Raw genomic sequence first — 27,769 nt, 5'->3', positions numbered from 1 at the left:
AAGGTTTGGTTTATACACATGCACATACATGTCAAAATTCAGTGAATGTACACTTGTGATTTGAGATTTCACTGTTTGCAAATTCTACCTCAACCAGAAAAAAACTAAGCAAATACTGAACTGTAGTTAATGGTACACATGCTAAAGCATTAAGGGGGCTGTGTACTGACATCTACATTAAAATGAAATGCATAAAAATGATGTCTAAGTTAACCTTCTTTCAACTTTTCTGTACATGTGAAATTTTCATTATAAATCACCAAGAAAAATATCAAGCAATGAGATGTGTGTGTGTGTGTGTGTGTGTGTGTGTGTTGTGTGCATGTGTGCCTGCATCAATTTAGCTACAGTGGTCAGGGAAGGCCCCTCTGAGGGTGACAGGTGAGCAGAGAACTTGGTGTGTTAGAACAGTCAAGGCAAAGTCATAAGCACATTAAGTACCAGGGGCAACAGGTGACAGCGGGGACAGGCTCTTTCACTATCTATGCTCAAATACCTTTTTTTTTTTATTCTGATCTTGTCTGGGTATAGGATTCTTTTTTTTTTTTTTTCTTCCAGCTTTATTAAGGTCTAATTAACAAATAAGTGTATTTAAAGTGCACAATGTGATGATGTGATATATGTTGTAAAGCATTCCCACAACTGAGTTAACATATGCATCCCCTCATACATCTACCTTTCCTTTTGGGTGAGAATACTTAAGATCTTAGCAAATTTCAATTATACATTGCAAGATTTTAAGGTTTCAGGTCTTGTACTAAATTCTTTAATCCACTTTGAGTTGATTTTTGTGTATGGTTTAAGATAGGGATCCAGTGTCATTCTTTTACATGAGATATCCAATTTTCCTAACACTACTGAACAGACTATCCTTTCCCCATTGTGCATTCTTGGCACCTTTGTAAAAAATTAATTGACCGTATATGCATGAGTTTATTTTTGGCCTCTATTCTGTTCTATTGGTCTATGTGTCTGTTTTTATGCAAATACCATATTGTTTTGATTACAATAGCTTAGTAACATAGTTTGAAATCAGGAAGTGTGATGCCTCCAGCTTTATTCTTCTTTCTCAAGATTGATTTGACTATTCGGGGTCTTCTGTGGTTCCATACACATTTCAGGATTGTTTTTCCTATTTTTGTGAAAAATGCCACTGAAATTTTAATATGAATTGCACTGAATATGTAGATCACATTTTAACAATATTACATCTCCCAATCCACAAACATGGAACTTTTTTATTTATTTGTGTCTTCTTCAATTTCTTTCATCAACGTCTTATAGTTTTGAGTGCACAAATCTTTCACCTTCTTAAATTTATTACTAAGTATTTAATTGTTTTTGATGCTATTGTATACGGGAATGTTTTCTTAATTTCTTTTTCTGATATTTCATTGACTTTACTGAATTTGTTTTTTAGGTATAACAGTGTTTTGGTGGAGGCTTTAGAGTTATTTTGTTTTTTTGTTTTGTTTTGTTTTTAAGTAGGCTTCGTGCCCAGAGCAGGGCCCAATGTGGGTGGGGCTTGAACTCATGACCCTGAGGTCAAGACCTGAGGTGACTCTCCGCCTCTCCCTCGCTTGTGTTTTCTCCCTCTCTCTCTCTGAAACCAAATTTTTAAAACTTTAAAAATTTAAAAACTTTAAAAAGGCACCTGGGTGGCTCAGTCAGTTGAGCGACCAACTCTTGGTTTCGGCTCAGGTCATGATCTTGTGGTTCATGAGTTCGAGCCCTGCACTGGGCTCCACGCTGGCAGTGTGGACCCTGCTTAGGATTCTCTCTGTCCCTCTCCCCTCTTGCATTTTCTCTCCCTCCCTCTCTCTTTCAAAATAAATAAATCTTAAAAAAACAAGACAAAAAACAAACCCAAAAACCTGAGCTGAGATCAAGAGTAGGATACCTGACCGACTGAGCCACCCAGGTGCCCCTTTAGAGGTTTTTACGTTATGTCATCTGATGTTTTACTTGTTCCCTTCCAATTTGAATGACTTTTGTTTCTTTTTCTTACCTAATTGCTCTGGCTAGGACTTCCAGTATTATGTCGAATAAAAGTCTGAGTATAGGATCATTGAGTTGCTTTCCTTTTCTCCCTCAATGGTCTACAGATAAACTTCTGCCATAGTCTCGCTTCTTGGTGTTGCAAATAGCAAATGTGATACCAGTGTGATTCTTTTTCCTTTGTAAACGGTGTGTTCCTTTGGCCTGAAAACTTGAAAGATTTTTCCTTTCATCCTCAGAGTTCAGTTATTTTACCAGGATATGCTTAGATGTGCCTTAGTTATTTCCGCCAGCGGTAAGTCAGGAGTGCCGTTCACCAAGTATTTCTGGCATTCCTCCTTCCAGCTATACATTACAGTAGGACTGCGCTTGCTTATTACTCCCTCTGAAGGTAAAGGTGGGTTGTGATTTGCCTGGACTAGTGAGATGCAAGTGGAAGGGACGTATGCACTGCCAAGCAGACTTTAAGCACCAGCTCACCGTCGCCACACACCCGCACTGCCGCACTGGGATGGACCCTCTACCACCTCAGCTTCCTGAGGACCAACGAGCAGACCACCACCCCACGCCCCCCACCCCTTGACCTGTTGGATACTGCAGTGTGGGGGAAAAAAATCAATGTGTGGAGTTAAACTATTGAGCTTGTGGCACTGTTACTACATTACAAATCTAGCTCTAGCCTGTCCTAATACACTCTTCCTCTACCTCTTCCTCCTTCTAGTATTCCTATTAGTTGTATGACAAACGTCGTGGTTACATCTTCTAGGTCTCTCATCTCTTCCATCACTTCTATGTCTTGGCGTTTTCTCAGGAGCTCGGCCTTTCTAACTCCTTCTGGGCCGTGGCTGCCCATCCCCTGCTTAGCTGGAAGAGGTAAACAGCTGGCACTGGAAGTCGAAAAGATGAGACGTGCATTCCAGCCACTATCTTCCCAGAATCCTCTCTGTTTGGATATTCATATTCTGCTTTTTAAGTATACAGACTTCCTTGCATCAGCAACAATCCGCGTACTTGTCATTTTCAATGTCTATGCATTCTATAGTGACAATGTGCTTAACTCTTTTCTTCTGTGGGTGTTTAGATTCTCAATTTTTACCTACTATAAAGATTCTCTCAGTAGTGTTCTCCATTCTCTACTCTAAGCACAGTATATTCCACCCCCAAAATATTTTTGCTGTTTCTGGATTCTAGGCTGATGGGTTTGAAGGAAAGAAAATCCTATCAGGAGTCAGAACAACCAGGCTCTCCCAGTCACTAGCCAGGTGGTCTGGTGCAAGACACTTAGCAGTATCTGCATAGTGCCCAACACTGTTCTAAAGCCCAATCAAAGACGGATGTGCGAGTGTTCTGTGCAGAGAAAAAGTCATGTGGAACGTGGAGTGGCCATTTTACCAGGCTGTACTCAGTACAGCTCAAATATACTGAGGCTTACTGTTAACATCTGCCTAGTTGAGGAAACTCACAAATTCTTCAGGCAAAGAAATGGAAAATGAGCTGACCCTACATAGTATATTTTGTGGACTCTAAGATGGTCATCAATTTAAAGACACCGTTATGAACCTTCAAGAGAGGAAAAAACTCCTGCCAATTATAATTTTAAGATGTGACTATATGACACATCTTGATTTTCGAGTTGTTAAATTGTGAAATGTATGTGCCTTAGAATCAGTGAATATATGAAAAATACATATATGGGTATTTAAAAATATATACGGACTGGGGGCGCCTGGGTGGCTCAGTCGGTTGGGCGTCCGACTTCGGCTCAGGTCATGATTTCACGGTCCATGAGTTTGAGCCCTACATTGGGCTCTGTGCTGACAGCTTGGAGCCTGGAGCCTGGTTGGGATTCTGTGTCTCCCTCTCTCTCTGCCCCTGCCCTGCTCGCATTGTCTCTCTCTCAGAAATAAACGTTAAACAAACAAACAAATAAATAAATAAAATATATACAGAATGAATCCCAATCATATACCCAATACATGTAGTATTCCTGTTCATTTGCTGCAAATGAAAACAGGCTCAATGAAGATATCTACAGAGGGAACAAAGGGAAGATCTGTGTGCATGGAAATGTGCCTGATGACATCAAACCCACCCTACTGCTACAGCAATTCTAGGCAGGTGGAGCCCAACAGCAGCATTCCAGTCAAGTGAAGAATAGGAAAGGCATTTGCCAGGAACCAGAGCTATGGCTACTAATTAGTTCTGTTCCCTTTGACACTCTAACCCATTTCTTCCAGACAGAGGCCCTAAAAGGTCTGCTTAGGAGGGAGTGTTGGGGAGAGGGTTAAGTGGGGACCTGAGGGTCTGACGACCCAAGCCTGAGGTATGAATACAGAAAAAAGCCTTAGAGTGAGCGTGATCAAGTCCCCAACTAGGAGCCAGGAAAGATCAGTGTCAAATTATAATCCTTTGTCACCTGGCTACCATGCTTAGGCAAGTTTAGGGGCATCCAATCATGATTTGAAAAGTGTGCATGTAGACTCCAGGTGAACATTTGGCTTTTGTTTTAGAGAGGTCTTATTTAAAGGACGGATCATGGATTATAAGAGGAAGATGATCTAATATCTAAAGAGTCAAGCCAGAATTTCTTTAAATTCTTAGATATTAGTGATCACCCAAAAGCTAGGCAACGGGAGAAACAGGTCCGGCCAGGAAATGACTAGTTACTAGCTGAATACCATGCTTTCCTCTCATTGGCTGCCCCAACTTCATTCCAATCCTTTGTATACCACACACCTATGGGCCTTGGACCTGATACCCATAGCCACTGTTGGAGTGGGCCTTCCAGTGTCTGGGCAATGCCAGAGAACACTCTTAGGAGTGGGCAGAAATCCTCAGCCTTTTCTTCCTAAACTCAACAGCAATGAATGGGGCCAAGGTGATGTGGGTCACCTCAAAAAAGACAAAGGAACAATAAAATCTGGTCTTGAGGCAAAAAAGGGCAGTTATTACCTGCAGAGGATCTGTGGACTGATGAGCAACAGAAGGGGGCCTCACTTCTTCCAATTCCAGAGGGGGACACCGTCTGAGCAGGACACCAGCCGCGCAGGTCTACCGTCATTCACAGCAGTGCCCACAGCCCGGACTGTGCTGAGAATCACCCTATCACTGGCCTGGTTCTCCCCTGTTTATACTCTTTTTCAAGTCCTGGGGTCTTGACTGATTTATTTAAAAATGAACCTTTAACGAACTTTGTTGTTGTTTTTTTTTAACTAAAGTGTGCATATGTATGCTTTTGGAGGTGGAATTGGAGACGAAAAGGAGTGTAAGGGAAGGGACAGAGAAGGAAAGTCTCACACAAAATCTGTACAGAATCAATAGTTTACTTCTGAGTTTCTGAAGGCATTGTCTACCCTAGCGTCCATATGGCCGATGGGAATTTCACTTGGAGAGGAGGAAAACAGTTGAATGTACTACTATATCATGTTCAACCAGAATCCGACTCACCAGGCAAATGGACGTGACACTAAACAGCTAAGTGACGGCTCATCGTGAAAAACACCATTTGCCTGGCCCTATCGATGCCGACAGCCCCGGCCTTCCTGGAGGTCTGCTGGCAGGCTCTTCCGCAGCTCCCAGTGTCCTCTCAGGATGCAGAGCGCGTGCTGCGGTACTCCCGTCCTAACAACTACCCCCTCCAGCCTGGGCCCTGGCACGCAGCACTTCTGCAGGCTGAGCTCGGTTACTTGGCAGAGTGAATGTTGGTTGGCTTCTTGCCTGGGCCTAGACCTGGCCCCTTCCCAGCAGGGCATCCTCTGCTCAGCTGTACCTCCAACACAGAGGTAGATGGAAGCAAGGACTCGGAGGACACAGTCCTTGAGGCCACAACTGTGCTTTGAAATGGAATCTAAAGAGGAAGAAGCCGAAGAACAGAATGGGGCTGTTTTGATAGTCTGACAGCAGTAGAGCGATCCATCTTATCAAAGGGAACTGTAAGGGTAAGAGAAGACCTTCATGCTTCAGCCTTTGCTTTTCTGTCATGCACGGCCGTGAGTACCGCAGAGGAGGAGATGGAAAGACCCTGGAGAGCTCTGAGGTACTGACCAACCAATGAGTTCAAAAAGGATTCCCCAGGGACCCTCCAGACACAAAGCACGAGCTAGAAGGATCATGAATTCTAAGCTTCCTAAAATAGTGTATGACCACTATCAAGACATATAAAGTGTGCTACTGGACTGGTTTTCTTCATCTCTGGTTCAGATTACTTTGAGTCTGGTAGACAAACAGGGGAGAGGGAGAGGGGACAGCAAGAGGAAGACACTCCGACGTGGTGGCAGAAACAGGGCAATACCTCACAAATCCCTATTCACGGTACCAGTGCCAGGTGAAGAAAGTCAGGGGTCTCCTAAGGAAACGTAATCTGGCTGGCAGGGCAGCCAAACACTGTGATATGATGTGACATATAGAATCACATGTATGTCAGTGGACAAGATGTCAAGCCAGCAGGCTGACCCTGTACTGCGCCTTACACGCATGTATGAAACGGGAGGACCCCGTAAACTGGGAAGTCCTTCTGCATGCTGACATTTTTGGCTTGGTGACCATTTTTGCACAGATTTTAACATCCCCTCATTTCAAGTCACTACATCCCTTCACAAAATATTGGCATCAGGAACCTAAATACCCATAAATATCACTTAATGAAATCCGTGGAAGACAAAAGAATCAACAAACAAAAAACCAAGCAACCAAACAGAACGGAACAACATGGGTCTGGACTCAGAATTCTGGCATTCAAGTCCCAAGTGACGTCGCCAATGCCAAGTCGCCCAGCCTCCGTGAGCTCCCCATTTTTTTCTTTGGCCAGCCTAGCCATTAACAAAAACATATGTGTAAAAAGCCATACAAGCGTGTGACAGGCAGAATAATGGTCCCCCAAATACGTCCAGATCCTAATCCCGGATACCTGGGAATGTTACTTTCCATGACGAAAAGGGCTCACAGATGGGATAATTTAAGGATCTTAGAACAGAAGATTATCCTGGATTAACCAGGGAGGCCCAGTGTAATCACAAGTCTCCTCCTTAGAAGGGGATGAGACTGACCTGAGAATCAGGGGAGCAGACATCAGAGTCAGATGTGAAGATGCTAGGCTGTGGGCTTTGAAGAATGGAAGATGCCATTGAGTCAAGACAAGCAGGAGCCTCTACAAGCTGGAAAGATTAGGGAACGGCTTCTGTTCTAGAACCTCCAGAAGAAATGCATTCCTGCCAACACCTTGATTTTAGCCCAGTCAGACCATTTCAGACTTTAACCTCCAAAAATGTATGAGTAAATTTATGTTATCAAATTTGTGATAAGTTGTTATAGCAGTAATAGGAAATGAATGCAAAATACTTTAGGAGACATGGTTATTCTCCTAAAGGATTGAATTTTAAAAGGGGGAAGTAGCTGGGGTTCCCTGACTCTACTAAAAATTACTGCAGCACGATATCATCTCTTGAGGCCAGCCATCTGCCACACTCAAACAGGATGAGCAACCAAGTGGGTCAGTCTGTCTGTCCATTCATTTTTACTCTAGTTATTAAGGGGTTAGGAAACATGGTGAAACACTGAATATAATTTCTACCCTCGAGGAACTGATAATCTATTAGGGAAGAAGAGAGATAACAAGGCCACAGAGTTCTTATTCTTTCTGCCATTTTCCTAGCCTTAGGTGACTGTCTAGTGGATGCACTGAACATGCAGCTTCTTGACCTGAACACTTCTAGAATAGACACCATAGGATCCATCAACCTGAAATAATATGCCAGGTTCTGTGGTAGGTATGTTTTTTTTCTGGGGAACAGATCCATAGCCTGTCAAAAGGTTTAGGTTTGTAACCCCAAAGTTCAGAACCATTTGTGTAATAAAAGATTACAGATAAAAGATTATCCACTATCTTGAGATATTTTGAGAACAGTGCAAACACTTAGGACTTACTTTTAGTATGGAGAAGAGGGACCGCCAAGAGAAAGAGAAAACTGAACCAGGCCTTCCAGGGCTCCCTACCTCATGATCAGGGTCATTTAACATTTACTAAAGCACACCAGAGGGCCACTTACAAGTTCCACTAAACACATTTTCCCGGGGCGCCTGAGTGTCTCAGTCGGTTAAGTGGCCGACTTCGGCTCAGGTCATGATCTCACACTCCGTGAGTTTGAGCCCCGCGTCAGGCTCTGTGCTGACAGCTGAGCCTGGCGCCTGTTTCAGATTCTGTGTCTCCCTCTCTCTGACCCTCCCCCGTTCATGCTCTGTCTCAAAAATAAACGTTAAAAAAAATAATAAAAATAAAAAAACAAAAAAACCCAAAAACACATTTTCCCTCTCTACCGAGTCCGCATACATGTGCTAGTCCCCAGCTTCTACAACACTCTCAGTATCACCCACACCTTCGGCAACTGCCCCATTTACAATGAGGAACACCAACAAGGAATTATCTGCGGTCTTCTTCACTTCCTCTCCTTCCATTCCTTTTGAACTGGCCCAAACCCCAAAACTGCCATTACCAAGATTACCAAGGACCTCTCCATGGTGCTATCTTAAAGTCAATTCTCCAACAATCAGCAGCATTTGAGAAAGGTGACCCTCCTCCACCTGCCCCCACCACGTTGTTACACTTGCTTTTTGGTCCCCTATGATGCCCTTTCCTCTGACATCTGCTAGTTCCCTCTCACCTCCTTAGACAACCCCTCTAACAGACACCAATCTCGATCCACCCTCCCCAGCCCAATGTGTTTTATTTTCTTCTTAGCATTCACCACCGCTGCGCCGGCTATCTGTCACCCCCATTACAATATAAGCTCCTTGAAGGCAGAGTCTTTTTCTTTCCCTGCTGTGTTCCCAGACCATGGCATATGACAGACTCTTGAAAATATCTGCTGGATGAATGAATATCACACTTCATGGAACTGTGTGAAAGAGGCCCAGCTGTACAACTGGAAAGAGATAACAAATTAAGAGCATGTTACACTGTTGTTTGAGTCCATTCCCAGCGGAGGCTACCTTCCACCACTCAGGGCTCCACCAACTGCCATACCACAGTGAGAGTTAAGTAGGATGGTGAAGTGTTTGTGAGACCGAATGTTAGTTAAAAACCCACTGCGGTCACGCTGCTTCCTGCCCAACTTGTGGTTCTGACACAGGGTGTTGATAGTAATCACATGTGCGGGTGCACAGAGCGCAGGCACCCTTGCTGCCGCGAGTGTGGTGTGCAGCGGATGTGGACGGCTCCGCTCGGGCTGCCACCTGGGCAGGGCTTGAAAGTCCTGGGGGCCAGAAAGAGGTCAGCCCTGCCCCCATGCTAAACCAAGTTATGTTGAGCTGAACCCCCTCTGGTTTCTCATTTCTCCTACCAATGAGAGCAGGCAGGACCTCGCTACCTCCTCCTCCCCGCGAGGAAGTGCCTGCAGGTAGAAGAGCGGTGACCTTTCTGCCCCCTGCAGGGACTGCCTACGGTCCCCATAACCATTTCCCGGAAAGTGAGGACTTCGGAATGCTTTAGCTAATAGATTTCCTTAAAAAAAAAAAATGGGGGCACCTGGGTGGCTTAGTCAGTTAAGCATCCGACGTCGGCTCAGGTCATGATCTCTCAGTCTGTAAGTTTGAGCCCCGCGTCGGGTTCTGTGCTGACAGCTCAGAGCCCGGAGCCTGCTTCAGATTCTGTGTCTCCCTCTCTCTCTCTGCCTCTCTCCTGCTCGCTCACTCACTCTCTCTCTCTCTCTCTCTCTCAAAAATAAATAAAACATTTAAAAATGTAAAAAAAAAAAAAAAAACCAACCCTCTTTATTATGGAAATTTTTCAGACAAACAAAAAATAGAAAATAATGGGCTTCCAGGTACTCATCACTTAGTTTCAACAATGATCAATTCAGGGTCAATTCTGTCTCATTTTCTCTTAGGGTATCCAGGTCTTGGTTTGCCTAGACAATCTCAGTTTAAGCTTGTCCTGGTGTAATTAAGAGCCCCTCTTCAGTCTCAAACATGCCTGGGACTAGACAATAAATTATACAGTCACCTGCTCTCTACCCCAACCCACTCCTCCAGGCACCCGGATTCTTTGGAAACAAATTCCAGACATAAGTCCATCTATAAATAATTCACAATGTGGTAACAAATATTTTAATACAGATCAACACCCATTAGACACTGTGCTCTTTCAACACTCTTACCAGGGGCTTTCATGTCTCATAAGAGGGGAGCCAAGAAGGGAGAGTGGGAATTGCCCCTGGACAGGCTCTGTGCTATGTGCTTGCATGTGGGTCCCCATAGCTCATGGACGGGGCGAGCACACCAGCTCATGGATGTCACCCCAGCTCATGGATGGGGCGAGCACACACATGGGGAAGGCAAATGTGTGCTTGTGCCTGCCTGACTCCACTGACTGGCCTCTTGGCACTATACCCGTATGGAGCTGCCTCCATACAGGACTCTAGAAACAGTCATGGACAACAGGGTATCAGGATAGAACTCGGCAGCCGCGGCTTATTGTACACATGGACACAAAAGGAGCAATGGGATTTTGAACAATTCAAGTGAAGAAACTCAGACTTCAAACTGTCCCACAAGAGAATAAAACCCCAACCTTTGTCTCTGGGTGGTGTCGCCGGGAGACTGCAGAGCTAGGCTAAAAGCTGGGTGGTCTAAGCAACCTATCTTTCTAGCATTTAGGAGACAAGAGAGAAATGAAACACAATCGTCTCTTCTGAGTCCTCAGAAGAAATAATCCTAGAAAGTTCACTGGTCTACCCCACCACTGGGGTATGTTTCCCAGGCCACCTCTGGGTGTCTCCCAGAGGCCAGTCAGAAGACAGCACAGGATGTTCGCTATAGCATCCAGTCGGGTAGCAGTGGGCTTCGGGCAGCCCCGACGATAGATGGATAAGAACCGTGCCGAGCATGGACACTATGAGGCAGTATGCAGCAGGCATCAGCAGTGGACGGAACATACACACAGGACAGATATGAACACAGCGCCAAATTAAAACAAAGAAACAAAGCATTTTCACTTAAAAAACAGATGCACATGATTAACTAAAATCCACACACAAAAACAAAAATGAAAACTACACATATGCACACAAAGTAATAACTCACGATACACCAATAAGAGAGTAAACGTGTGCATGGCTGGCTGTGGAGGGGGATGAAGACTAGGAGTAAAAGGGAGTAAATCAATGTACAAATGAATAAAACCAAGAGAACGGCCTTGCCCAGACCAATGATAAAATGCCACAAACTGAGCAACAGTATTAACTCAACCTCTGCCCTAGAGGGAGACACACACACACACACACACACACACACACACACACACACACAAAGGGAAAAAAAAGCGCTATTAACAGAACCCAGCAAACCATCAATACTTGTGAAAAGCAGCCTGGCCCCAATTTCTCTAACAGTATCTTTCACCCAACTAGCTAGCTGATTGACAAATGGTCCAGGGCTCGGGACGGGAGAGGAGGCCTCACTTGTCTTCGCCGTCTGCACATGGGAAGGGTATGACGAATGGCAGCACTTGGGCTTTGTCACTTTAGCCCCTGCCTTTCAGAGGTGAAGGTGTGGGGGTAGCTCAAAAGGAGGCCCATCCGCTGCAACGCCTCTCCTCAGAGTGTGGACCTGGGAGTGCTGGTCCCAGAGGCACCTACTTCCGGCTGGATGACTCATGTCACAGCTCTGGTTACATTTCTTACCAGAAAAAGAAGGGGGCTGATGGGAGGCTCTCAACCCACAACTGCTAAGTGCCAGGCACTGATTGGCATATAAGTGCCAGTCACTGATTGGCATACAAGGCAGAAAGCGCTCCTTCATGAAGCTTAAACTCTGATGGGGGCTGCATATGTATGGGTATGCAGGCAGGGGGACCACCTCATCATCACTGCTAGGACAGGGACAGGACAACGTGCCAAATGCAAATGGCAGCAGAGCCCTCCCTGAGATCTTGAGGCTTGGGGCTGAGGAGGCAGTGACGTCAGAGAGGTTTCTGGTAAGCAGGAACGGCTCAGCTGAGACTAAAGGGTAAGTAGGAGGCAGCCAGGCAGCTAGGTTGGGCGAGCAGAAGGCCTGAGGACTGTTCTCTCAAAGAACTAAAAAAATTATCAGTGTGGCTGGATCAAAAAGGTAAAAATCCATCACCAGTCGCATGGAGTAGCAGACTGTATTTTCCAAAAATGGCCTTAGGAGTATTCCCAGTCCCACATACACTTCCAGAACCTTGCCGGTCTTCACCAAGCTCTGGAATCTTTTCTCTTCCCATAAACCTGGATGGGTTTGTGACTGTTCTGACCAAGTGGGTCGAGTAGAGATGCTATGATGCATGAGGCTGTCATACAAGAGACTCAGCTGCCACCTCGCTGTGTCTCAGGACCCTCCCCCTGGAACCCAGCTGCCATGCTGCGAGGAAGCACAGGCCAAACATCGAGGCCTCACGCATCAGCGTTCTGGCTGAGAGCCCTAACTGAGGTCTCAGCCAGAGCCAGACATGTGAGTGAACAGACCATCAAGACACAGCACCCAGCCAGCCGGTTTTCCAGCTGAAGCCCCAGATATCAGGAGGCAGAGGCAAGCTGCTCCTGCTGTCCCCAAGCAAATACCAGAGCCACAGAATCTGTGAGCATAACGGTTATTTTACACCTTCTAGTTTGGGGCTATTTTGTTACACAGCTTGAGGGTAAGAGCAAACGGACACATAAAAAAAGTAGTGTATTTGTATAATGGAAAACTACTGCAGCAAAGCAAATGGAAGGTGTATGAATACGCACCTAACAATACGGACGCGTCTCATAAATATACTGTTGAGGAAGGAAACAGACATAAGAGCATATGGTTTCTGATTCTATCTAATTAAAGCACAATTGTAAGACAAATCCATGTTTTACAAGTCAGGATGGCTGTCACCTGCTAGAGGGGCAGTGACTGGAAAGGGGCATGAGCGGTCTCCTGGGATGCTGGTTACGGAGTTGCTCAGTTTGTGAAAATTCATCAAAATGCACACTTAAAATGTAATATAAGCACTTTTCTATATGTACATTAAACTGTAATTTTTAAAAAGTTTCATTTTTAAAAAAATGTTGACAGGTAGAATGGCAAAAAAAAAAAAAATGTGAGAGCTAAGAGGGAGATAGGGATCAGATCTGATAGGGCCTTGTGAGGCACACTGAGAACTTAGGTGCCTCATTCCGGAAATACTACAAACTATCCAGAAACTCTGGATTTTAGAACATTTTAGAAACACTACTCTGGTCACAGTGCAGTAAATGGACTGGGTGGGTCCGAAAGCCTGCAGAGCAATTAGGGGGTTGCTGCAGTCACTCAGGCCCAAAGTGGTGTGAATGGAGAAAAGCAGGTGTGGGCCAGGCTACCCCACTGCCCTGCCAACCCCTGGCAAACATTAAGGTCCCTATGCCACTGGGGCCTCCGGACTGGCTGCCCAATGGGCCATCTGGCAGACTCAGAATCCAGGAGGGACATCTGGTCAACGCGACCCTGAACAATTATTATCTTGATTACTAAAATTTTCTGCTTCCTCTTATATACTGTGCCCAACCCTGGGAGAAAAGCGTATGGATTACAAAGATCTCTAAGGGGTTCACACTCTGGGGTTTGTTATCTTAGAAGTTAGAGGAATGGGCGCAGGAGTAGTTAACAATGACGCTCAAGTTTCTGGCATCAGGAAGTGGGTAAACAGTGGTTTTTATGAAGGTATGAATCCTACGAAGAGGACGGGTTATGGGAAGGGGGTGGGGATGAAGATGATGGGCAGTTTTGAACACACCAAATCTTGAGGACTCTGAGAGACATTCAAGTGGAGACAGCTGGCGTGTCTGGTGTAGGAGCAGAGGCCCAGAGGGAAGAGGTGGACTGGGGATGTTCATGAGGGTAGAATCAACTTAAAACAGAAAAAAAAAAAAAAAAAAAAGCCACGGGAACAGATAAGCCCACTCTAGGAGAATGTTTGAGGATCCCCGCCTGGGCCCTGAGGGAAAATAATATTTAAAAAACCACACTTAAACATGAGCGCAAATACCACGGATACTGGAAGCAGAAGGGCACAGCTAGGAATAATATTTACAGTACATACGCTGAGATCCCAAGCAAAAAACCCAACCAAAACAAAAAAATGAAGTTCCCAAACTGTAGATATCTATCTGCAGAGCAACTCTTCTTACTTTCTTTCCTTTTGTTCTTGTTTCTCTTAGCTGGAAAGTGGTGTTGCTAAAGGGCTACGTCTTGACTTTGGCTAACCTTCACTCAGATGGTAAGACAACGCCGTTCACCTCTCTGGCTAACGAGCGGCAGGAAGTACCCCTTTTCTCACTTTCTTCGGCCCCACTGGTTCTCCTCAGGCGTCAGCTCGGTTCCATCCATGTGCTGGATGGAACTGGGGAGGTGGGAGTGGACCCTCGCATTTTTGAGTGCATCCAAAATAACTTGGTGAGGCAGCCTCGGGTCCATTTGGCAGACAGAAAAGAGGCTCACACAAGGAAGGAAATGGACGCAGGGTGACAAGGGAAGTGTGTTCTCCAGCCCCGGCCACCAGGGCCACATTTCAAACTTGGATTAGGGAGATTACACTCCGTGCCCCAGGGGGAGGCACGATGGCTGGCCGGGGACGTGGAAGTTTACTGCACAGACTCTGGACCCAGAACCACTCACTCGCTCACTCACTCACTCACTCACTCACTCACTCACTCACTCACGGTGGCAGCTGGTGTTGGAAGCCCTTGCACGCACCTGGGGCGCTCTGCCTCCAGAGGTCACGCTCCAAAACCAGGTCACTGGGTCTTTCACTTTTTGGACCGACCGATGTTCGCGCTTGGCTTTAAAAGGCAAAAGCAACCAAGGAGACAATCTGTGAAAAAGGAACGGCAGGTGTGGAGTAGAGCTCGGCGCAGCTTCCCGAGGAAGGGGTTTGCTGCACCAGCGCGGCCGCCCCGCGGGCTGCTCCCCACACACACGGGGACCTCAGCCAGGCAAGGTACCTTCACCGGGGATGGCGCACCGTGTGGGGATGCCCCCCAGTCACGTAAGCACGTTATAAGACGTTCGCTAATTCTAACTGCCATGCTCTTCCAGTTCAAGGCTTTCCCAGGGCAATGTGCTCTTGAGGAACGCAGGCACTCGGCTCCAAACTTTGAGACCTGTTTCACGTGATACTTTTCTTCCCCAAGGTAGATCAATAGATTTTTATTTGTAAAATATATTTCTGGGTATTTATATTTTCATTTTTTTTAATATCATGCCATCTCCAGGATTTTGAAATCTGCTTTGTTTTAAAGCAGACTCCATGCCCAAAGTGGGACTTGAACTCATGATCCCAAGATCAAGAGTCACAGGTTTTACTGACTGAGCCAGGAAGCACCCTGAAATCTGCTTTTTTTTTTTTTTTTTGAGAGAAAGAAGGAAACAGAGAAAAGCCCATGTTCAAGAGTGAGGGAGGGGTCAGAGGGAGAGGGAGAGAGAATCCTAAGCAGGCTCCCCACCCAGAGCCTGACTCAGAGCTTGATCTCACGACCTTGAGATCATGACCTGAGCCAAGATCAAGAGTCGGCTGCTTCACCGACTGAGCCACCCGTGCACCCCTGCTTTTTCATTTTAAATATATTTTCTTTACATGAAAATAATACAACTTCCCTCATCTCTTTTAAGAAATGGTTACGTGGTACGGAGATATAATTTCTCTAGCTAATTTCCGACAGATAGACATTTAGGCAGTCCCCAGTTTTTCAGTATTAGAAACAACACTACATCACGACAGCAACTGAGTATCTTGGGCACCGTGTCCAGTATCATCCTTTGGGTAAGTCTCACACAGTAAAACTGCTTGGTTAAGACACAGATACCTTACAACACAACTTCTACCTACTACAAAAGGGTACAAGGCTACAAGTAAGTAAAAAGTCCCCAGCTGAACTCCCGGAGGTATTGGTAACAGTGTCGTCTACATCCTAGAAGGACATCACCGTCTTACCATCTCCTCCTTTGCTAGATCCCCTTCCCGGGATTCCAGGTTTTCCTCTTTCTCGGTTTGCTCCCTCCTTAGGATGGAGGGCACCCGTCGGCAGTTTCCAGGGAAAGGGAGCATTGTGAGACTTTACAAGTGACCTGTCACCTCACATGTCTGTGGGTGGGGGGCTGGCTGACTGGTGGTGTCACTGCAACAGGTCAGAGACATCACGCTGCTCTTTGCTGGTCTTTGTTCCTGCCCTCTGGTTGCCAAGGCCGATTTAACACAGCCCACAGTTCATGGCCCACGGGGCTGTGCAAGGCCTATCTCGTTTCCTTTCACCCTCAAGTCATTCCATTCGCCTCCCTGCAGACCTTCCGCTCCAGGAGGTACCCTTTAATGTACTTTACGTGCACACCCTGCTTTACAGGTGTGCTCGTGAAACGTGGATCATGATTTTCGGAATGTGGCTGTTTTACCTTTTTGCTCTTTACTGAATCATTCCCATCAGCAAACAAATATGCTGGGATTTCAGCAATTTTGGAAAAATGCCTTCTCTTGACTCAGCTTCCCCTGACAGCTATCTCTCATTTTTTTTTTTTTTTTCATTTTGCATCCAAACTCCTCCAAAAGGTTGTCCATACTTGTTAATGCCTCTTCCCTCTCACCCCACACCCACCTCCATGAGACTTCTGCCTTCACCACTCCCGTCAAAACGGCCCATCAAGGGCACCGCTGGCCTGGTGCCACCAAACCTACAAGTCGCTTTTGGGTCCTCATCTGCACGGGCTCTCCCAGGGGCACAGGCCAGGCCAGCGCTCCTCTCTGACGTGCTCTCTTTACTTGGCTTCCGTGCTGCACTCTTTCGGCTTTCCTCTCACCCTGCTAGTGGCTCCTTCTGTCTCCTGTTTTGTTTTCTCCTCTTCCTCCCAACCCCAGGATAATAGTTGATGCCCACGGCTCAGTCCTGACCCTCTACTATTCTCTTTCTACATCTTCTCCCTTCTGAGTATGGAGGCTTTAAATACCAACTACGTTTTTGCCTTTTTGTGCTTGAAAAAGTTCTTCCTTGTTCCTGTGACACAAAGACATTCTACTTTTCCTCCTACTTCTTTATAATCCCACATCTGCAAACCTTGGGGCCTGGGAGTTTTGGAATTGAGACTGTTCTAGACTTAAGAAAGGTGATGTTATGCAATGCCTCTATTAACGTCTGGGACAGCCCCACATAATTACAGTTTTGAAGTGACCCACCAAAGAAATAATTGATTCAGGCAAGGATCATCAATAGATATGAAAACCATTAAATTTTATCATTAGAATGATAAAATCACTCTGTTGCCAGAGAAGAGGACACCTGCAAGTCACAATAGCCCTGGTAGTAAGTTGCTCACTGCAAAGGGAAAAAGTACACCTTCACCAGGGGAAGCTTGGCGGTCACGATCATATCATATGATCAAACTTAACAGAACTGTAATGGTAGAAACACCTGACATTCAGTACCTATCTCCTTATGTGATACAATACAAAGTATGCAGCAAGAACACCTACATTCTTCACCAAAATGTTTAAGCTGAAATCAATCAAGCCTTTAGACCCAGCTTCCAGTTTATAAAGAAATACCAGGGAAAGTATAGACAGAGAAACAGAGTAAATGATACCACAAGGAAACAATCAGACAAACCCAGAATGAGGGACATTCTGTAAGTCAGTTGGTCCTGGTCTTTATAAGATGTCAGTATCACACACATGCACACACAGAGCTGTGAATCAAGAGAAATTGAAGAAACAGACCAACCACCAAATGTAATGTATGAACCTTGACTAAAAATCTTAGTTCAGTAAAGACAGCTGACAAATATATTTTTGGTCTGAAACCAAATATCCTTCAAATTTGAATCTGAAGATTGAGCAGAGAGGGATCTGGGTTAGGACCAGGGAGTTGGCAGTTCTCCCAACATGCTACAGTGGGAGGAACCCCCTTCCAGAAGGAATCAATGACCCTATGTCTTACAGAGTTTTATCTGCAGTCTGCCTTGCATGATATTTTGTGTATATGTATGTGTATATTATGTGTATGTTTGTATCTCCCACACTAGATTGTTCCTGAGGATAGTGAACATGCCTAGTTTATTTAGTTTTTTAAATTTATTTTTGTATTTTCCACAGTGATTTATAATAGCAGATGTTCAATAATGTTCACTACACACTGTTCAATGAACAATAAATAATGTTCCAATACTCAATAAACATTTATTGAGTGGGGGAAAACCATTCTGGGGATAAATGGGGGAAGTCTGAATATGGATTGGGTATTGATATTATGGATTTGCTGTTAAGTTTTAAAAGTGTGACAATTATATGGTGATTCTGTAGGAAAATGTCCTTTCTCTTGGGCATGTCCTTTCTCTTGTCCTTTCTCAACGTCCTTTCTCTTGTCCTTTCTCTTATACTACCTATATGTAGTAGTAAGTAGTATGTAAAGTTTCACAATGTTTGCAACTTATTTCAAATGGTTCAGCAGGAAGAAAGAAAGAAAGAAAGAAAGAAAGAAAGAAAGAAAGAAAGAAAGAACAGAAAAAAATATATATATATACACACACACATACATAGATAAAGCAAATCCAGCAAAAATGCTAAGTGTTGAGTTCAGGTACTGGATATGTGGGTGTCCACTGTGATATCATTTTAATTTTTCTGAATATTTGCAAGTTTTATAGGTTTTTTAAAAAAACTGCAATGAAATCTGTGATGTTCACACAAGCAGGATAAATAAATGATTACAAATAAACAGCCTAATCTCAACTAGGTTTTGCTGCCATGTGGGTTATGAAAGAGCTTCCAGTTTTCAGAGTTTTCTGGGTTTCAGATTTGTGTATAAGAAAAGGTGGACCTGTATTAATTTTGTGGTGTTACTACTCTCATTTAGGTCTTTTAATTCCTCTAGAATTTTATGTGACATTATGTGGAGATCCGGTTTATGTATTTCCATCTAGTAAGTCAATTATCCTAACACTATCTAATGTGCAATCCTTCCTTTCCTCACAGATTCATGGTGCCCCTTTATACCAAATTATGGTCCCACTGATACATGGGTCTATCTTTGAGATCTTCATTCCATTTTTGTCTGTTTTACCTATTCTTGCATAGACACTACACTGCTTTTAGTACTATAGTTCGATAGCTCATAATATCTGGTGTAAAAGTCCCCCTTTTCTCTTTTTTCTAAAAGTTGACTTTGTTACTTCAAATGCATTTATCAATAAAAGATTTTTTAAAAATCCAGTTAGAGGGGCGCCTGGGTGGCGCAGTCGGTTAAGCGTCCGACTTCAGCCAGGTCACGATCTCGCGGTCCGTGAGTTCGAGCCCCGCGTCAGGCTCTGGGCTGATGGCTCGGAGCCTGGAGCCTGTTTCCGATTCTGTGTCTCCCTCTCTCTCTGCCCCTCCCCCGTTCATGCTCTGTCTCTCTCTGTCCCAAAAATAAATAAAAAGCGTTGAAAAAAAAAAAAATTAAAAAAAAAAAAAAATCCAGTTAGAGTCCCAAGGAGAACTGCACTTGTGGCAGACTATATTTTCCAAAGATAGTTGTGCCAATATATATCTCACCCCACACACTCTTTCTACCATGTGATATTAACATCCCTCAATCGACAGATGGGGTCTATGTTCCTTTCCCTTCTATGTAGAGTGATCTTCGTATCTGCCTCAACTAGTCATGTGCAGAGGTGCAAATTACTGGTTCACAAAATAGTGAGAATGATTACTGTTGTTTAAGCTCATCAGTTTTGGGGTAATCTATTACTCCATAGTTACTGGAATAGCACTGAATTTATAAATCAATCAGAAGGAAAGATTATCATCTTTATAATATTGGATCTCATGCAAGATTACAGAACATCTTTCCTTTTATTTAGATCTCCAGTAGAGAGTCTACAAATAGCTTCAGTTAAATACCAGACACTTTATGGTTTGTTCTGTTATTATTTCTTAAATTTCTAGTCAGTTAATGCAGACATTGGGAAATACAATCTGATATTATAGATTCATCTTATATCTGATAACATCATGAGGAAAACAAAAAGGGCTATCTCTTCCCTTCCAATTCTTACATTTAATTTCTTTTTCTTTCCTTAACCTGTTGATCAGGATCTCCATTATTAAGTTAAAGAAAGTTTTTTCCATTGGATATAATGTTTGCTACAGATTTTTGTTATATAACTTTTGTCAAATTGAGAAAGTTCCTTTTATCATTATTTAGTGAGAATTTAAAACATAAAATGGACTGAATGACCTAATTCTTTTTCTGTATCAAGTGAAATCATGTGTTCCCTCTTTTGGTCTATTGATAAAACAGGTTTTCTGATGTTGAACCATCCTTGCATTTTGGGCAAAAATAGTATTTGTTTGTGATATGTATGTTCTCAATATACTATGAGAGTGGTTAGCTGATATTTTATTTGGAATTTGGTAACAGAGGTGCTAGAGAGATTTTTCACTGGTGACCAAATGTTCGTATCTATAGGTCTTTCCTCTGTAGTAGCTCAGTTTCTTCAAAGAAAGATCCTCTAAATTCTTGCCTCTACCCCTGGAATTCCAAAATAGAACAGGAAAGGAAGTTTGGAGCCTCATGGTACAGTACAGACTCCTGTCTGATCCTCTTGTCTGATCCTCCCATCTCAGTGCCTGACCAAGTCTACAAACTCCTGCTCAGTTTTTCTGGAGACAATCCCCCACCCAAATGCTAAAGGGCTGGGAAAGGGGATTCATCCAATGGAGGGGAAGAGGCAAGTGGCTTGTTAACCAGACTTTCAAACTATCCCCTTATTTTCAAGGCTAATAGAGGTCTGGCTGATAATCTGTGGAATGTCCATATGATGGACTATCCGACTGCCGAAATAAAAAGGTAAAACTTTTGTATACTAACTTCTCCACAAATTGAATTTTTTTTACAAAAGTTGCAGCATAATATGTAGAATGTGAAACCCTTAGAAAACAAAGAAACCCACACACAATGGCATCAGCACAGACACACCCATGTGTCACAGTGGCCACCTAGTTACCCATAGACGGGGAGATTGGAATAGGAGAAGGGACACAATCTTTTCCTTTAAACACTCTGTGTTGATTTTGTGACAATGCACTCCAATCACTTTCACAATTACAAGAATCAAAAAAAGACAAAGTTTTGTTAAGTTCTCCTACCTCCTGACCCCCACCATAATTAACCCCAGATCTCTGCAAAAGAGATTCCTGCTACTTAGCAAGAAGGCACGACCGACAGTCTGGGTCCGAACGGTGATTTTGGCCGAAAAAACCCTGACAGAGTTTGCAGCCGATGGTGGTACTCTGGGGCCATCCCCGCAAGGGAGCTGCTCCACAGCCCCAGTTGCAGGAGCAGCCGGCACCTCTTTGGCTGGACAACTGCGCTGGGATGAGCAGTGAAGAGCCGCCGCCACCCCCCCCCCCATCCCTGCTTTCTTATCATTTTGCTTTCCGCTTCTCCCTTTCCAGCTCTGCCTGCCTGCATTTAGCTTGTGTAATACTATAATCAGCAAAACAATGGGATTGCTACAGTTTCTCACTCCAAGGAAGCACATTCTCCTTTTCCTTATTTTCTTTTAAGTTTTATTAATCCATTTTGAAAGAGGGAGAAGGAAGGAGGGAGGGAGGGAGGGAGGGAGAAGGAGGGCGAGGAAGGGGGAGGGAGAGAGGGAGGGGGGAAGGAGATAACATGCACGCACAAGCGGGGGACGGGCCGAGAAAGAGAGAGGGAGAAAGAATCCCAAGCAGGCTCTGCACTGTTAGTGCAGAGCCCGATTCCACGACTGCAAGACCATGACCTGAGCCGAAACCAAGAGTCGGCTGTTTAACTGACTGAGTCACTCAGGCTCCCCCACCCTTTCCTTATTTGAAGGCACGAAAGCTACTGAGGAAGGAACACAGGAACAAAGCCCATCTCTCACAGAAGGTAAGGCGAGAAGTATCCTCCGTGCCCCTGTGAAAAGCAGCCTCATCGGTCTGAATAACTGAACACAGCATTCCGGTACCACCGGGTCTGAACCCAGCGTACCAGCTACTGGTGTTCCACATTGCCCTTTGCCGGGCCCTGTGATGGACACAGGATGGCACATGTGAGGCCGGGGAGGACGCACAGTGAGCCAAGGGCAGGGCCGGGCAACAGGTCTTTCTGAAAAGCCCCTTTGGCTCTCACCAATACAAGACACACTCGTGCCAAATACTGCAAGGACAGCCAAGAGCAGCCAGAAAAGAATCTCAATTCTCTTGCTACAGCAACTTTCAGTGTGCTGCTCATTTAGCTTTTCCATCCACCCGGGACAGTGGGAAGAGGAGGAAGAGGAAGAAAAAAATGAGAACGGTAGCTCCCATCTTCAGAGCTGCTTTGAAGGGCCAGGAACAAGTTCTGGGCGCCTTGCTTGCATCGCTGCATTTAATCTCTGGAACTTCCTTGCTATGCACCATTATTATTCCTACTTCCCATATGAGGAAAATGAGGCCCAGGGAGGTGAAGGTCAGACAGCTCTTGAGTGATCAGAGCTTCGAGCACAACCCAGACAGACAGACCTCAGGATAATATGAAGAACCAGATGGGGAAGTGAGGTGGGGAGGGAAGAAGGAATAAAACCAAGCAAACCAAAGTGACTTGTTCTTCCTTTTCAATCAAGGACAAAGCAACTGAATTTTGGTTTAAAATCAGGCCCTTCTATGGGGCGCCTGGGTGGCTCAGTCAGCTAAGCGTCCGACATCAGCTCGGGTCATGATCTCCCAGTTCATGGGTTTGAGCCCATGTGCTGACAGCTCAGAGCCTGGTGTCCGCTTCGGATTCTGTGTCTCCCTGTCTCTCTGCCCCTCCCCTGCTCATGCTCTGTCCCTCAAAAATAAATAAACGTTAAAAATAAATGTAAGTAAGTACAAAATCAGGCCCTTCTCTCAAAGCTGAACTAATGCAAGCCTCAAGGTAGGAGAGATGTTTCCAGGAGTAATATCCCTCTCCTCCATTGGGTGATCTAGAAATCCACAGGAAGAGCTGTGACAATAATGAGGAATGGACCCTGTGCTGTAGCGAAGATTATGAGCTGGGAGACAACTCCCACCTGTCTAGTCTCACCTGGCCTGAGGGAGGCAGACACACAGGGAGGTCACAGCCAACTCAAAAGGCCACTTGTCCCCCCCTTTATTACCGAGGACAAAAGTGGCAACAGCTTTGTGCCTGGAGTCTTCTCCGTTCTCGTTCTGATTCTGTCTGGTAAGAACTGTCTTGCCCTTACCACATGAGCAGAGTGGCAGGGGGACAAGGTGTTCACAAGCACTCACCCCTGTGACAGCCGCAGAACCTCAGAGCTCACAGGGTGACTTCACAAACTTCATTATCCACTCTCAAAACCAATAGTGCATGATCTTCATTCATTAATTAATTCAAATACTTTCCCAAAATGAAATCAAAGTCTTCGGGCTAAAATTTAAAACACACAAATGAAGGCCACCATATATTTTTTCAAAGCTACATAACACGAACACCTATCCAGGGCAAATGCTGAACCTGGCAGGGCAGTGGCGGGGGGGGGGGGGGGGGAGGTGCGGCAGAGGGTCAGAGACGAAGGGGGATAAGGTAAAATGTCAAAGCAGGTGGAGCCTGGCTATCTACACCCACCCCAATCTAGGCTGGAATCTACCCCTGGCCTCCGGGAATGCACAGGCTGGAGGCACCCTTCCCCACCTTCCTGAAGGCACTCCAGAGTGTCCAGCTTGCGACCGGTGTGGTGTGGGCGGTGTGGTATGGGCGGGAAGATGTGGGGTGGGATGGTGGGGGTGGGGTGGTAGAAAAAGGAGTAAGCAGGCAGCTAAAAGTATAAGCATTCTTATCAAGGGTCTGTCTCTAACCTGGACAAACTTAGCATTTCTGAGTGCCCATTTTTTCCCTTATAAAGAGAGGAGACTGGCTTATATCTCTGAGATTCCTGCTAATTTTAAGCCTTATGGATTTAAAGTTAGGGATCACCATGGTTTTCTCCCCTACCGAGGGTCCCCTTCAGTTCAGGGAAGACCCCGGGCTCTTCTGCCCCTAAAGAAAGGCAGTACTGTTCCCAGGTCCAACAAAAGGACTTGGGAAGCCTCACACATGATAAATAGTCTAAAATATTTTCAGAATTAATACGCCTGGCTTTTTAAAGCCTCTATGAGAAAAGGTAAGGGGATGTTTGTTATTCACATTGACTGTTAAACTTCAGAAGACGCCCCTCGATGCCTCTCCTTGGACCCTCGTGCAGCACCCCATCCCCACCCCCACTAAGCCTCCGCCACTTACAGTGACCTGAAGGAGCGACACTGGAACACCCCAGCTCCTGGGTGACCCTGTTACACACCCACCGCTATGAACTTGAGTGGCAAAGTGAACTCAGGTGCATGTGGCCAAAGCTGCGGCAAAAAGGTAAAGACGTATTCCATATTTGCACTCACTCTTAGCTCTTTTAATCAACTCTTTCTGGCAAAGGATTCATCTCACTTGAGCAACTCTGAACCTCAGGAAAAGGTCAAAGCACTGACCTTGAGCCACTGTCCACAGAAACCTCTCCAGCTCTTCAGAAGCCTCGAGAGATTTTACGAAAGGAATAGTATTTCCCACGTGACTAAGAGATGCCATTTCTGAAGAGACAGGAGGTGTCGCGTCTGGCGCCCTAAACTCCCAGGGCTGTGCCTGCCGGCGTTTCCAGTGGAGCATCCACGCAGCACTGCCTCCGTGTGAGGTGCTCTTAGACAAACACGGTTCTAAGCGTGTTATTATAAATGAGATATAACAGGTCTGTCAAAGCAAGCTCTTCAAACTGTCTCGATTCTTTTGAAGTCACTGAACAGCCATTTGCTTAGATCCTTCTAAGCAGCATAACAGCGAGAACACTGATACTCTGTCAAGTCCAAAGTATAACCTGATTTTAAGTTTCTTTCACAGATTAACTGGAGGGAAATACGCTATAAACCAATGTTCTTCGCGGTCACAGCCGCCAGGCTCTCGGGCACGGGAACCTCTCGGGTAGTAGTTGCAGGAACTACTACGTCTAGAGGCCAGTTTTCATTAGAAGGCCTCAGCCAGGTCAGAAGCTGTTACAAAGCTGATTCCACAAATTAACACTTTAAACCGAGCTGGTGGCAAAACGATGAACCGTGTCAGGAAACCTGGTGGGATGGAAGTCACACTGGGACACAGGGAGCCTACTTCTCATGTCTTCCTCCTTGGTCACTCCCGACCAAGCCATCAGAAAATCTGCCAGCAGAATACGAGAGCTCCACTTAAACGGTCTGCATTTATCATGTCCCCTGAAGGGAAGTCACCACCAGGCAGTCTTACGGAGATCGTCTTGCCTCACTTTGTTGGCTTCCCCTCCTGCAGTTAAGAAATGCAGTACCCTCGCAGCACGGGGGAGAAATGAAGATATAACCTCAGAAGTCTTCCCCCAAATCAAGGATGCAGCCAATGTTAAAACCCAGGTTTCTGGACTCCTAAACTCTCTTTTGAGACCGGTGTGCTTGGGAGGACCTCAAGGCTCTGGTGCTCACGTGTGTGGAAGGGATTTATCCCCCCAGTCCTGCCACCCAGGGTAGGACCACCCAGGTTAGAAAACTGCCCATCACCTGGTTCAGCAATGGCATGTTCAAGTGCTTCTGGGTTTTCCACAAATAATCACAAATGATATAATGACACCAGAGGTCTGGTCATATAACCCTGTCCCAACTCTCTATCTGCTCCTCTAGAGTTGGTAAGTGCAAAGGAATCGTGGGGGCAGGGAGGGGGGGGGGGTGGAAAAGATACAGGAACATAAACAACATGACTTCCTAGAGTCAAATAAAACAAAAAGATGGCTGAGAGAGAGAGGGGAGCGGTTAAATCTAATAGCCTAACACCTTTAGTCCACTTTTTATTTTTTTTAGTGTTTACTTATTTTTCAGAAACAGAGAGAGACAGAGCACAAGTGGTGGAGGCACAGAGAGAGAGGAAGACACAGAATCCGAAACAGGTCTGAGCTGTCAGCACAGGGCCCGACATGGAGCTCGAACTCACAAACCGTGAGATCATGTCCTGAGCTGAAGTCAGACACTTAACTAACTGAGCCACCCAGGCGCCCCTTTAGTCCACTTTTTAAATTGATTTCTGCAACTCCTAATCATTACAGGTAGAGTAAAACACTGAAACTGTTGGCTCCAAATCTTCCTCTGCTCACATCTAAAAACAGAAGGATCAAATAAGACCTAAGAACAAACTTCAACAGATGGGCTTCTTTTGATGGCAGAGACTGGTTCCGAGCCCAACTAAGTCAGTTCACCACAAACAAAAATAAAAAGACTATAGTTTTCTCTGATACCTTCACAGTATCAGAGATTTATCATGCTTGATCTTGATTTATTATGCTGTTCTTTTTTCAAATTCCACAGATATTTGACACCAAGAAACAGGAAGGGTGACTGCAAAGTGTCTATAATGAGTCCTGTAATCTAATCTGGAAGCCATTCTGATAGCAGGCTCTGCCTACAGCAGACAAGTCTAGGACACTGTGAGGGCTCCCTTCACAGCTCCCAAATGCTCAGGCAGCTGGAGATCAAGGCCAGTAGCCAGTTATTCACATTCAAATATGAAAAGCTTAGCATGAAGCAGCCCTTGGGATGGCAGCAGCACAGAACCAGAACAAGAAAAAGCCAACGTGGTCAAAAACTCTTAACTAAGATGTGCAGAGAGCCTAGTGCATCTTTTGGATGGTGAGACTTGATTTATTTAAAGGAGAAGGGGAAAGGGATCACGTGGAACAATTCTCCTGGAACCAAAGACCCAAAGCTGTACCAGAGGCAAGCAGGAAGCACTAGCTGCTGCTAAGCTCTCATCAAGTTACCAAACTCAATATAAACATGTCTTTTCAAAGCAACGTGATGAGGTCTGCTGCGTACCTTCTGCCCAAGTCCACTATGAAGGGTTGGGATCCCTATTGTCCAGGAAGGCTCCAATTCCCCTGCAAGCTGTCCCCATCTGTAACCACTCCTTGCACTCTTCTGTGAGGGCTTGGCCACTCTTCTTCCCTTCAGTTCCTGCTGCCTGCAGTGGTGCTGAGCCAGCAGGTATGGGGAAACCATCCTTGGACTGGGAGCCAAAAAGGAAAAACTGGCACACCACTGATGAGAGTGGCCCACCCAAGAGGACAGGCTACTATTCTATCTGCACCCCTGCAGAGAAAGAAGAGGAAAGGGGGAAGGTCAGCTATTTATAGGACCAGTTGGATATAATCCAGGCTTCTCTCTCAGCCCCCACATTTGTTAACGGGGGTTTACAGTGTGCACTGGTCCCTGCCCTTTCCACACACAGCTCACAGTGAAAAAAGCAGTTCCCCAGGCAGACCTAGAGAGCTCACTCCACTGACTTCCAGGCAAAGCAGTTGCTGGGGACAATCCAGAGGCCAGGGATGATGAATTCTCCGTTGGTTTATGAAGTCAGCATTCTCTCCTGTAAAGCTATTTCCACTCCTATGTCCTAAGACCTCTGACTCTGGAACTAGAACTAGAAGGTTCAAAAATGGTAGAGGGGCGCCTGGGTGGCTCAATCAGTTAAGTGTCCAACTTCTGATTTCAGCTCAGGTCGTGATCTCACAGTTCGAGAGATTGAGTCTCACAGTTGAGCGAGATTGTGCTGAAAGTTCAGAGCCTGCTTGGGATTCTCTCTCTCTCTCTCTCTCTCTCTCTCTCTCTCTCTCTCTCTCTCTCTCTTCCCCTCCCTCACTCGTGCTCCCTCTTTCTCAAAAATAAATAAACAAACATTATTTTAAGTGATAGAGACTCAGAGAAAGCGCA

General features: G+C 45.3%; 1 protein-coding gene and 1 long non-coding RNA gene across 4 annotated transcripts in view; both read right to left on the bottom strand.

Moving 5' to 3' along the window:
* Window positions 1–27,769, bottom strand: part of ZNRF1 (zinc and ring finger 1) — a 104,377-nt gene that overhangs the window by 22,876 nt on the left and 53,732 nt on the right. The window lies entirely within an intron of this gene.
* On the bottom strand, window positions 383–18,572 carry LOC131499820 (uncharacterized). The gene is made up of 2 exons (XR_009256075.1): window positions 15,950–18,572; window positions 383–8,915 (listed from the first exon to the last, which is right to left on the bottom strand). It is a non-coding gene; the product is annotated as an uncharacterized LOC131499820 (long non-coding RNA).

The sequence above is a fragment of the Neofelis nebulosa genome, chromosome 17 (assembly GCF_028018385.1).
Source record: "Neofelis nebulosa isolate mNeoNeb1 chromosome 17, mNeoNeb1.pri, whole genome shotgun sequence".
NCBI classification, from domain to species: Eukaryota; Metazoa; Chordata; class Mammalia; order Carnivora; family Felidae; genus Neofelis; species Neofelis nebulosa.
Note: the sequence above shows the minus strand (reverse complement) of the source record. Positions and strands in the feature narration are given on the sequence as shown.